This window comes from Diuraphis noxia, unplaced genomic scaffold (genome assembly GCF_037042655.1).
Source record: "Diuraphis noxia isolate RWA-SAM2 unplaced genomic scaffold, SU_Dnox_SAM2 contig0007, whole genome shotgun sequence".
In the NCBI taxonomy this organism is placed as follows: Eukaryota; Metazoa; Arthropoda; class Insecta; order Hemiptera; family Aphididae; genus Diuraphis; species Diuraphis noxia.
In genome coordinates, this window is record NW_028301717.1 from 3,644,157 (window position 1) to 3,656,613 (window position 12,457).

The following is a 12,457-nucleotide window of genomic DNA, read 5'->3' on the forward strand; positions in this document are numbered from 1 at the left end:
TTTTATATTTTTATCGTTAAGTTCACATCATTTTACATCTAAAACACGTCTTTACAATACATTTGGGTGAATATAAAAGGTCGTAAAAAAATTTTGAAATACAGGTGATGAAACCGCTAAATATCGTCTTAAGTCATTTCTATTAAACTAATCATACTTTTTATATTTTTATCGTTAAGTTCACATTATTTTACATCTAAAACACGAATTTACAATACATTTGGGTGAATACAAAAAATAGAAAAAAAATTTGGGAAAAAATTGGGTAAAAAATGGTGATAATTCCGCTAAATGTCGTTTAAAGTCATTTGTATTGAACTAATCATACTTTTTATATTTTTATCGTTAAGTTCACATTATTTTACATCTAAAACACGTCTTTACAATACATTTGGGTGAATATAAAAGGTCGTAAAAAAATTTTGAAATACAGGTGATGAATCCGCTAAATATCGTCTTAAGTCATTTGTATTGAACTAATCATACTTTTTATATTTTTAACGTTAAGTTCACATTATTTTACATCTAAAACACGTGTTTACAATACATTTGGATGAATAAAAAAAATAGAAAAAAAATTTGGTAAAAAATGGTGATAATTCCGCTAAATATCGTTTAAAGTTATTTTTATTGAACTAATCATACTTTTTATATTTTTATCGTTAAGTTCACATTATTTTACATCTAAAACACGTATTTACAATACATTTGGGTGAATACAAAAAATAGAAAAAAAATTTGGGAAAAAATTTGGTAAAAAATGGTGATAATTCCGCTAAATATCGTTTAAAGTCATTTGTATTGAACTAATCATACTTTTTATATTTTTAACGTTAAGTTCACATTATTTTACATCTAAAACACGTCTTTACAATACATTTGGGTGAATATAAAAGGTCGTAAAAAAATTTTGAAATACAGGTGATGAATCCGCTAAATATCGTCTTTAGTCATTTCTATTAAACTTATCATACTTTTTATATTTTTATCGTTAAGTTCACATTATTTTACATCTAAAACACGTATTTACAATACATTTGGGTGAATACAAAAAATAGAAAAAAAATTTGGGAAAAAATTTGGTAAAAAATGGTGATAATTCCGCTAAATATCGTTTAAAGTCATTTGTATTGAACTAATCATACTTTTTATATTTTTATCGTTAAGTTCACATTATTTTACATCTAAAACACGTATTTACAATACATTTGGGTGAATACAAAAAATAGAAAAAAAATTTGGGAAAAAATTTGGTAAAAAATGGTGATAATTCCGCTAAATATCGTTTAAAGTCATTTGTATTGAACTAATCATACTTTTTATATTTTTATCGTTAAGTTCATATTATTTTACATCTAAAACACGTCTTTACAATACATTTGGGTGAATATAAAAGGTCGTAAAAAAATTTTGAAATACAGGTGATGAATCCGCTAAATAACTTCTTAAGTCATTTCTATTAAACTAATCATACTTTTTATATTATTAACGTTAAGTTCACATTATTTTACATCTAAAACACGTGTTTACAATACATTTGGGTGAATACAAAAAATAGAAAAAAAATTTGGGAAAAAATTGGGTAAAAAATGGTGATAATTCCGCTAAATATCGTTTAAAGTCATTTGTATTGAACTAATCATACTTTTTATATTTTTATCGTTAAGTTCACATCATTTTACATCTAAAACACGTCTTTACAATACATTTGGGTGAATATAAAAGGTCGTAAAAAAATTTTGAAATACAGGTGATGAAACCGCTAAATATCGTCTTAAGTCATTTCTATTAAACTAATCATACTTTTTATATTTTTAACGTTAAGTTCACATTATTTTACATCTAAAACACGTGTTTACAATACATTTGGGTGAATACAAAAAATAGAAAAAAAATTTGGTAAAAAATGGTGATAATTCCGCTAAATATCGTTTAAAGTCATTTGTATTGAACTAATCATACTTTTTATATATTTATCGTTAAGTTCACATAATTTTACATCTAAAACACGTCTTTACAATACATTTGGGTGAATATAAAAGGTCGTAAAAAAATTTTGAAATACAGGTGATGAATCCGCTAAATATCGTCTTAAGTCATTTCTATTAAACTAATCATACTTTTTATATTTTTAACGTTAAGTTCACATTATTTTACATCTAAAACACGTGTTTACAATACATTTGGGTGAATACAAAAAATAGAAAAAAAATTTGGGAAAAAATTGGGTAAAAAATGGTGATAATTCCGCTAAATATCGTTTAAAGTAATTTGTATTGAACTAATCATACTTTTTATATTTTTATCGTTAAGTTCACATCATTTTACATCTAAAACACGTCTTTACAATACATTTGGGTGAATATAAAAGGTCGTAAAAAAATTTTGAAATACAGGTGATGAAACCGCTAAATATCGTCTTAAGTCATTTCTATTAAACTAATCATACTTTTTATATTTTTAACGTTAAGTTCACATTATTTTACATCTAAAACACGTGTTTACAATACATTTGGGTGAATACAAAAAATAGAAAAAAAATTTGGTAAAAAATGGTGATAATTCCGCTAAATATCGTTTAAAGTCATTTGTATTGAACTAATCATACTTTTTATATTTTTATCGTTAAGTTCACATCATTTTACATCTAAAACACGTCTTTACAATACATTTGGGTGAATATAAAAGGTCGTAAAAAAATTTTGAAATACAGGTGATGAAACCGCTAAATATCGTCTTAAGTCATTTCTATTAAACTAATCATACTTTTTATATTTTTAACGTTAAGTTCACATTATTTTACATCTAAAACACGTGTTTACAATACATTTGGGTGAATACAAAAAATAGAAAAAAAATTTGGTAAAAAATGGTGATAATTCCGCTAAATATCGTTTAAAGTCATTTGTATTGAACTAATCATACTTTTTATATATTTATCGTTAAGTTCACATAATTTTACATCTAAAACACGTCTTTACATTACATTTGGGTGAATATAAAAGGTCGTAAAAAAATTTTGAAATACAGGTGATGAATCCGCTAAATATCGTCTTAAGTCATTTCTATTAAACTAATCATACTTTTTATATTTTTAACGTTAAGTTCACATTATTTTACATCTAAAACACGTGTTTACAATACATTTGGGTGAATACAAAAAATAGAAAAAAAATTTGGGAAAAAATTGGGTAAAAAATGGTGATAATTCCGCTAAATATCGTTTAAAGTAATTTGTATTGAACTAATCATACTTTTTATATTTTTATCGTTAAGTTCACATCATTTTACATCTAAAACACGTCTTTACAATACATTTGGGTGAATATAAAAGGTCGTAAAAAAATTTTGAAATACAGGTGATGAAACCGCTAAATATCGTCTTAAGTCATTTCTATTAAACTAATCATACTTTTTATATTTTTAACGTTAAGTTCACATTATTTTACATCTAAAACACGTGTTTACAATACATTTGGGTGAATACAAAAAATAGAAAAAAAATTTGGTAAAAAATGGTGATAATTCCGCTAAATATCGTTTAAAGTCATTTGTATTGAACTAATCATACTTTTTATATTTTTATCGTTAAGTTCACATTATTTTACATCTAAAACACGTATTTACAATACATTTGGGTGAATACAAAAAATAGAAAAAAAATTTGGGAAAAAATTTGGTAAAAAATGGTGATAATTCCGCTAAATATCGTTTAAAGTCATTTGTATTGAACTAATCATACTTTTTATATTTTTATCGTTAAGTTCACATTATTTTACATCTAAAACACGTCTTTACAATACATTTGGGTGAATATAAAAGGTCGTAAAAAAATTTTGAAATACAGGTGATGAATCCGCTAAATAACTTCTTAAGTCATTTCTATTAAACTAATCATACTTTTTATATTTTTAACGTTAAGTTCACATTATTTTACATCTAAAACACGTGTTTACAATACATTTGGATGAATACAAAAAATAGAAAAAAAATTTGGGAAAAAATTGGGTAAAAAATGGTGATAATTCCGCTAAATATCGTTTAAAGTCATTTGTATTGAACTAATCATACTTTTTATATTTTTATCGTTAAGTTCACATTATTTTACATCTAAAACACGTATTTACAATACATTTGGGTGAATACAAAAAATAGAAAAAAAATTTGGGAAAAAATTTGGTAAAAAATGGTGATAATTCCGCTAAATATCGTTTAAAGTCATTTGTATTGAACTAATCATACATTTTATATTTTTATCGTTAAGTTCACATAATTTTACATCTAAAACGTCTTTACAATACATTTGGGTGAATATAAAAGGTCGTAAAAAAATTTTGAAATACAGGTGATGAATCCGCTAAATATCGTCTTAAGTCATTTCTATTAAACTAATCATACTTTTTATATTTTTAACGTTAAGTTCACATTATTTTACATCTAAAACACGTGTTTACAATACATTTGGGTGAATACAAAAAATAGAAAAACAATTTGGGAAAAAATTGGGTAAAAAATGGTGATAATTCCGCTAAATATCGTTTAAAGTCATTTGTATTGAACTAATCATACTTTTTATATTTTTATCGTTAAGTTCACATCATTTTACATCTAAAACACGTCTTTACAATACATTTGGGTGAATATAAAAGGTCGTAAAAAAATTTTGAAATACAGGTGATGAAACCGCTAAATATCGTCTTAAGTCATTTCTATTAAACTAATCATACTTTTTATATTTTTATCGTTAAGTTCACATTATTTTACATCTAAAACACGAATTTACAATACATTTGGGTGAATACAAAAAATAGAAAAAAAATTTGGGAAAAAATTGGGTAAAAAATGGTGATAATTCCGCTAAATGTCGTTTAAAGTCATTTGTATTGAACTAATCATACTTTTTATATTTTTATCGTTAAGTTCACATTATTTTACATCTAAAACACGTCTTTACAATACATTTGGGTGAATATAAAAGGTCGTAAAAAAATTTTGAAATACAGGTGATGAATCCGCTAAATATCGTCTTAAGTCATTTGTATTGAACTAATCATACTTTTTATATTTTTAACGTTAAGTTCACATTATTTTACATCTAAAACACGTGTTTACAATACATTTGGATGAATAAAAAAAATAGAAAAAAAATTTGGTAAAAAATGGTGATAATTCCGCTAAATATCGTTTAAAGTTATTTTTATTGAACTAATCATACTTTTTATATTTTTATCGTTAAGTTCACATTATTTTACATCTAAAACACGTATTTACAATACATTTGGGTGAATACAAAAAATAGAAAAAAAATTTGGGAAAAAATTTGGTAAAAAATGGTGATAATTCCGCTAAATATCGTTTAAAGTCATTTGTATTGAACTAATCATACTTTTTATATTTTTAACGTTAAGTTCACATTATTTTACATCTAAAACACGTCTTTACAATACATTTGGGTGAATATAAAAGGTCGTAAAAAAATTTTGAAATACAGGTGATGAATCCGCTAAATATCGTCTTTAGTCATTTCTATTAAACTTATCATACTTTTTATATTTTTATCGTTAAGTTCACATTATTTTACATCTAAAACACGTATTTACAATACATTTGGGTGAATACAAAAAATAGAAAAAAAATTTGGGAAAAAATTTGGTAAAAAATGGTGATAATTCCGCTAAATATCGTTTAAAGTCATTTGTATTGAACTAATCATACTTTTTATATTTTTATCGTTAAGTTCACATTATTTTACATCTAAAACACGTATTTACAATACATTTGGGTGAATACAAAAAATAGAAAAAAAATTTGGGAAAAAATTTGGTAAAAAATGGTGATAATTCCGCTAAATATCGTTTAAAGTCATTTGTATTGAACTAATCATACTTTTTATATTTTTATCGTTAAGTTCATATTATTTTACATCTAAAACACGTCTTTACAATACATTTGGGTGAATATAAAAGGTCGTAAAAAAATTTTGAAATACAGGTGATGAATCCGCTAAATAACTTCTTAAGTCATTTCTATTAAACTAATCATACTTTTTATATTATTAACGTTAAGTTCACATTATTTTACATCTAAAACACGTGTTTACAATACATTTGGGTGAATACAAAAAATAGAAAAAAAATTTGGGAAAAAATTGGGTAAAAAATGGTGATAATTCCGCTAAATATCGTTTAAAGTCATTTGTATTGAACTAATCATACTTTTTATATTTTTATCGTTAAGTTCACATCATTTTACATCTAAAACACGTCTTTACAATACATTTGGGTGAATATAAAAGGTCGTAAAAAAATTTTGAAATACAGGTGATGAAACCGCTAAATATCGTCTTAAGTCATTTCTATTAAACTAATCATACTTTTTATATTTTTAACGTTAAGTTCACATTATTTTACATCTAAAACACGTGTTTACAATACATTTGGGTGAATACAAAAAATAGAAAAAAAATTTGGTAAAAAATGGTGATAATTCCGCTAAATATCGTTTAAAGTCATTTGTATTGAACTAATCATACTTTTTATATATTTATCGTTAAGTTCACATAATTTTACATCTAAAACACGTCTTTACAATACATTTGGGTGAATATAAAAGGTCGTAAAAAAATTTTGAAATACAGGTGATGAATCCGCTAAATATCGTCTTAAGTCATTTCTATTAAACTAATCATACTTTTTATATTTTTAACGTTAAGTTCACATTATTTTACATCTAAAACACGTGTTTACAATACATTTGGGTGAATACAAAAAATAGAAAAAAAATTTGGGAAAAAATTGGGTAAAAAATGGTGATAATTCCGCTAAATATCGTTTAAAGTAATTTGTATTGAACTAATCATACTTTTTATATTTTTATCGTTAAGTTCACATCATTTTACATCTAAAACACGTCTTTACAATACATTTGGGTGAATATAAAAGGTCGTAAAAAAATTTTGAAATACAGGTGATGAAACCGCTAAATATCGTCTTAAGTCATTTCTATTAAACTAATCATACTTTTTATATTTTTAACGTTAAGTTCACATTATTTTACATCTAAAACACGTGTTTACAATACATTTGGGTGAATACAAAAAATAGAAAAAAAATTTGGTAAAAAATGGTGATAATTCCGCTAAATATCGTTTAAAGTCATTTGTATTGAACTAATCATACTTTTTATATTTTTATCGTTAAGTTCACATTATTTTACATCTAAAACACGTATTTACAATACATTTGGGTGAATACAAAAAATAGAAAAAAAATTTGGGAAAAAATTTGGTAAAAAATGGTGATAATTCCGCTAAATATCGTTTAAAGTCATTTGTATTGAACTAATCATACTTTTTATATTTTTATCGTTAAGTTCACATTATTTTACATCTAAAACACGTCTTTACAATACATTTGGGTGAATATAAAAGGTCGTAAAAAAATTTTGAAATACAGGTGATGAATCCGCTAAATAACTTCTTAAGTCATTTCTATTAAACTAATCATACTTTTTATATTTTTAACGTTAAGTTCACATTATTTTACATCTAAAACACGTGTTTACAATACATTTGGATGAATACAAAAAATAGAAAAAAAATTTGGGAAAAAATTGGGTAAAAAATGGTGATAATTCCGCTAAATATCGTTTAAAGTCATTTGTATTGAACTAATCATACTTTTTATATTTTTATCGTTAAGTTCACATTATTTTAAATCTAAAACACGTATTTACAATACATTTGGGTGAATACAAAAAATAGAAAAAAAATTTGGGAAAAAATTTGGTAAAAAATGGTGATAATTCCGCTAAATATCGTTTAAAGTCATTTGTATTGAACTAATCATACTTTTTATATTTTTATCGTTAAGTTCACATAATTTTACATCTAAAACGTCTTTACAATACATTTGGGTGAATATAAAAGGTCGTAAAAAAATTTTGAAATACAGGTGATGAATCCGCTAAATATCGTCTTAAGTCATTTCTATTAAACTAATCATACTTTTTATATTTTTAACGTTAAGTTCACATTATTTTACATCTAAAACACGTGTTTACAATACATTTGGGTGAATACAAAAAATAGAAAAACAATTTGGGAAAAAATTGGGTAAAAAATGGTGATAATTCCGCTAAATATCGTTTAAAGTCATTTGTATTGAACTAATCATACTTTTTATATTTTTATCGTTAAGTTCACATCATTTTACATCTAAAACACGTCTTTACAATACATTTGGGTGAATATAAAAGGTCGTAAAAAAATTTTGAAATACAGGTGATGAAACCGCTAAATATCGTCTTAAGTCATTTCTATTAAACTAATCATACTTTTTATATTTTTATCGTTAAGTTCACATTATTTTACATCTAAAACACGAATTTACAATACATTTGGGTGAATACAAAAAATAGAAAAAAAATTTGGGAAAAAATTGGGTAAAAAATGGTGATAATTCCGCTAAATGTCGTTTAAAGTCATTTGTATTGAACTAATCATACTTTTTATATTTTTATCGTTAAGTTCACATTATTTTACATCTAAAACACGTCTTTACAATACATTTGGGTGAATATAAAAGGTCGTAAAAAAATTTTGAAATACAGGTGATGAATCCGCTAAATATCGTCTTAAGTCATTTGTATTGAACTAATCATACTTTTTATATTTTTATCGTTAAGTTCACATTATTTTACATCTAAAACACGTCTTTACAATACATTTGGGTGAATATAAAAGGTCGTAAAAAAATTTTGAAATACAGGTGATGAATCCGCTAAATATCGTCTTTAGTCATTTCTATTAAACTAATCATACTTTTTATATTTTTATCGTTAAGTTCACATTATTTTACATCTAAAACACGTATTTACAATACATTTGGGTGAATACAAAAAATAGAAAAAAAATTTGGGAAAAAATTTGGTAAAAAATGGTGATAATTCCGCTAAATATCGTTTAAAGTCATTTGTATTGAACTAATCATACTTTTTATATTTTTATCGTTAAGTTCACATTATTTTACATCTAAAACACGTATTTACAATACATTTGGGTGAATACAAAAAATAGAAAAAAAATTTGGGAAAAAATTTGGTAAAAAATGGTGATAATTCCGCTAAATATCGTTTAAAGTCATTTGTATTGAACTAATCATACTTTTTATATTTTTATCGTTAAGTTCATATTATTTTACATCTAAAACACGTCTTTACAATACATTTGGGTGAATATAAAAGGTCGTAAAAAAATTTTGAAATACAGGTGATGAATCCGCTAAATAACTTCTTAAGTCATTTCTATTAAACTAATCATACTTTTTATATTATTAACGTTAAGTTCACATTATTTTACATCTAAAACACGTGTTTACAATACATTTGGGTGAATACAAAAAATAGAAAAAAAATTTGGGAAAAAATTGGGTAAAAAATGGTGATAATTCCGCTAAATATCGTTTAAAGTAATTTGTATTGAACTAATCATACTTTTTATATTTTTATCGTTAAGTTCACATCATTTTACATCTAAAACACGTCTTTACAATACATTTGGGTGAATATAAAAGGTCGTAAAAAAATTTTGTAATACAGGTGATGAAACCGCTAAATATCGTCTTAAGTCATTTCTATTAAACTAATCATACTTTTTATATTTTTAACGTTAAGTTCACATTATTTTACATCTAAAACACGTGTTTACAATACATTTGGGTGAATACAAAAAATAGAAAAAAAATTTGGTAAAAAATGGTGATAATTCCGCTAAATATCGTTTAAAGTCATTTGTATTGAACTAATCATACTTTTTATATTTTTATCGTTAAGTTCACATTATTTTACATCTAAAACACGTATTTACAATACATTTGGGTGAATACAAAAAATAGAAAAAAAATTTGGGAAAAAATTTGGTAAAAAATGGTGATAATTCCGCTAAATATCGTTTAAAGTCATTTGTATTGAACTAATCATACTTTTTATATTTTTATCGTTAAGTTCACATTATTTTACATCTAAAACACGTCTTTACAATACATTTGGGTGAATATAAAAGGTCGTAAAAAAATTTTGAAATACAGGTGATGAATCCGCTAAATAACTTCTTAAGTCATTTCTATTAAACTAATCATACTTTTTATATTTTTAACGTTAAGTTCACATTATTTTACATCTAAAACACGTGTTTACAATACATTTGGATGAATACAAAAAATAGAAAAAAAATTTGGGAAAAAATTGGGTAAAAAATGGTGATAATTCCGCTAAATATCGTTTAAAGTCATTTGTATTGAACTAATCATACTTTTTATATTTTTATCGTTAAGTTCACATTATTTTAAATCTAAAACACGTATTTACAATACATTTGGGTGAATACAAAAAATAGAAAAAAAATTTGGGAAAAAATTTGGTAAAAAATGGTGATAATTCCGCTAAATATCGTTTAAAGTCATTTGTATTGAACTAATCATACTTTTTATATTTTTATCGTTAAGTTCACATAATTTTACATCTAAAACGTCTTTACAATACATTTGGGTGAATATAAAAGGTCGTAAAAAAATTTTGAAATACAGGTGATGAATCCGCTAAATATCGTCTTAAGTCATTTCTATTAAACTAATCATACTTTTTATATTTTTAACGTTAAGTTCACATTATTTTACATCTAAAACACGTGTTTACAATACATTTGGGTGAATACAAAAAATAGAAAAACAATTTGGGAAAAAATTGGGTAAAAAATGGTGATAATTCCGCTAAATATCGTTTAAAGTCATTTGTATTGAACTAATCATACTTTTTATATTTTTATCGTTAAGTTCACATCATTTTACATCTAAAACACGTCTTTACAATACATTTGGGTGAATATAAAAGGTCGTAAAAAAATTTTGAAATACAGGTGATGAAACCGCTAAATATCGTCTTAAGTCATTTCTATTAAACTAATCATACTTTTTATATTTTTATCGTTAAGTTCACATTATTTTACATCTAAAACACGAATTTACAATACATTTGGGTGAATACAAAAAATAGAAAAAAAATTTGGGAAAAAATTGGGTAAAAAATGGTGATAATTCCGCTAAATGTCGTTTAAAGTCATTTGTATTGAACTAATCATACTTTTTATATTTTTATCGTTAAGTTCACATTATTTTACATCTAAAACACGTCTTTACAATACATTTGGGTGAATATAAAAGGTCGTAAAAAAATTTTGAAATACAGGTGATGAATCCGCTAAATATCGTCTTAAGTCATTTGTATTGAACTAATCATACTTTTTATATTTTTATCGTTAAGTTCACATTATTTTACATCTAAAACACGTCTTTACAATACATTTGGGTGAATATAAAAGGTCGTAAAAAAATTTTGAAATACAGGTGATGAATCCGCTAAATATCGTCTTTAGTCATTTCTATTAAACTAATCATACTTTTTATATTTTTATCGTTAAGTTCACATTATTTTACATCTAAAACACGTATTTACAATACATTTGGGTGAATACAAAAAATAGAAAAAAAATTTGGGAAAAAATTTGGTAAAAAATGGTGATAATTCCGCTAAATATCGTTTAAAGTCATTTGTATTGAACTAATCATACTTTTTATATTTTTATCGTTAAGTTCACATTATTTTACATCTAAAACACGTATTTACAATACATTTGGGTGAATACAAAAAATAGAAAAAAAATTTGGGAAAAAATTTGGTAAAAAATGGTGATAATTCCGCTAAATATCGTTTAAAGTCATTTGTATTGAACTAATCATACTTTTTATATTTTTATCGTTAAGTTCATATTATTTTACATCTAAAACACGTCTTTACAATACATTTGGGTGAATATAAAAGGTCGTAAAAAAATTTTGAAATACAGGTGATGAATCCGCTAAATAACTTCTTAAGTCATTTCTATTAAACTAATCATACTTTTTATATTATTAACGTTAAGTTCACATTATTTTACATCTAAAACACGTGTTTACAATACATTTGGGTGAATACAAAAAATAGAAAAAAAATTTGGGAAAAAATTGGGTAAAAAATGGTGATAATTCCGCTAAATATCGTTTAAAGTCATTTGTATTGAACTAATCATACTTTTTATATTTTTATCGTTAAGTTCACATCATTTTACATCTAAAACACGTCTTTACAATACATTTGGGTGAATATAAAAGGTCGTAAAAAAATTTTGAAATACAGGTGATGAAACCGCTAAATATCGTCTTAAGTCATTTCTATTAAACTAATCATACTTTTTATATTTTTAACGTTAAGTTCACATTATTTTACATCTAAAACACGTGTTTACAATACATTTGGGTGAATACAAAAAATAGAAAAAAAATTTGGTAAAAAATGGTGATAATTCCGCTAAATATCGTTTAAAGTAATTTGTATTGAACTAATCATACTTTTTATATTTTTATCG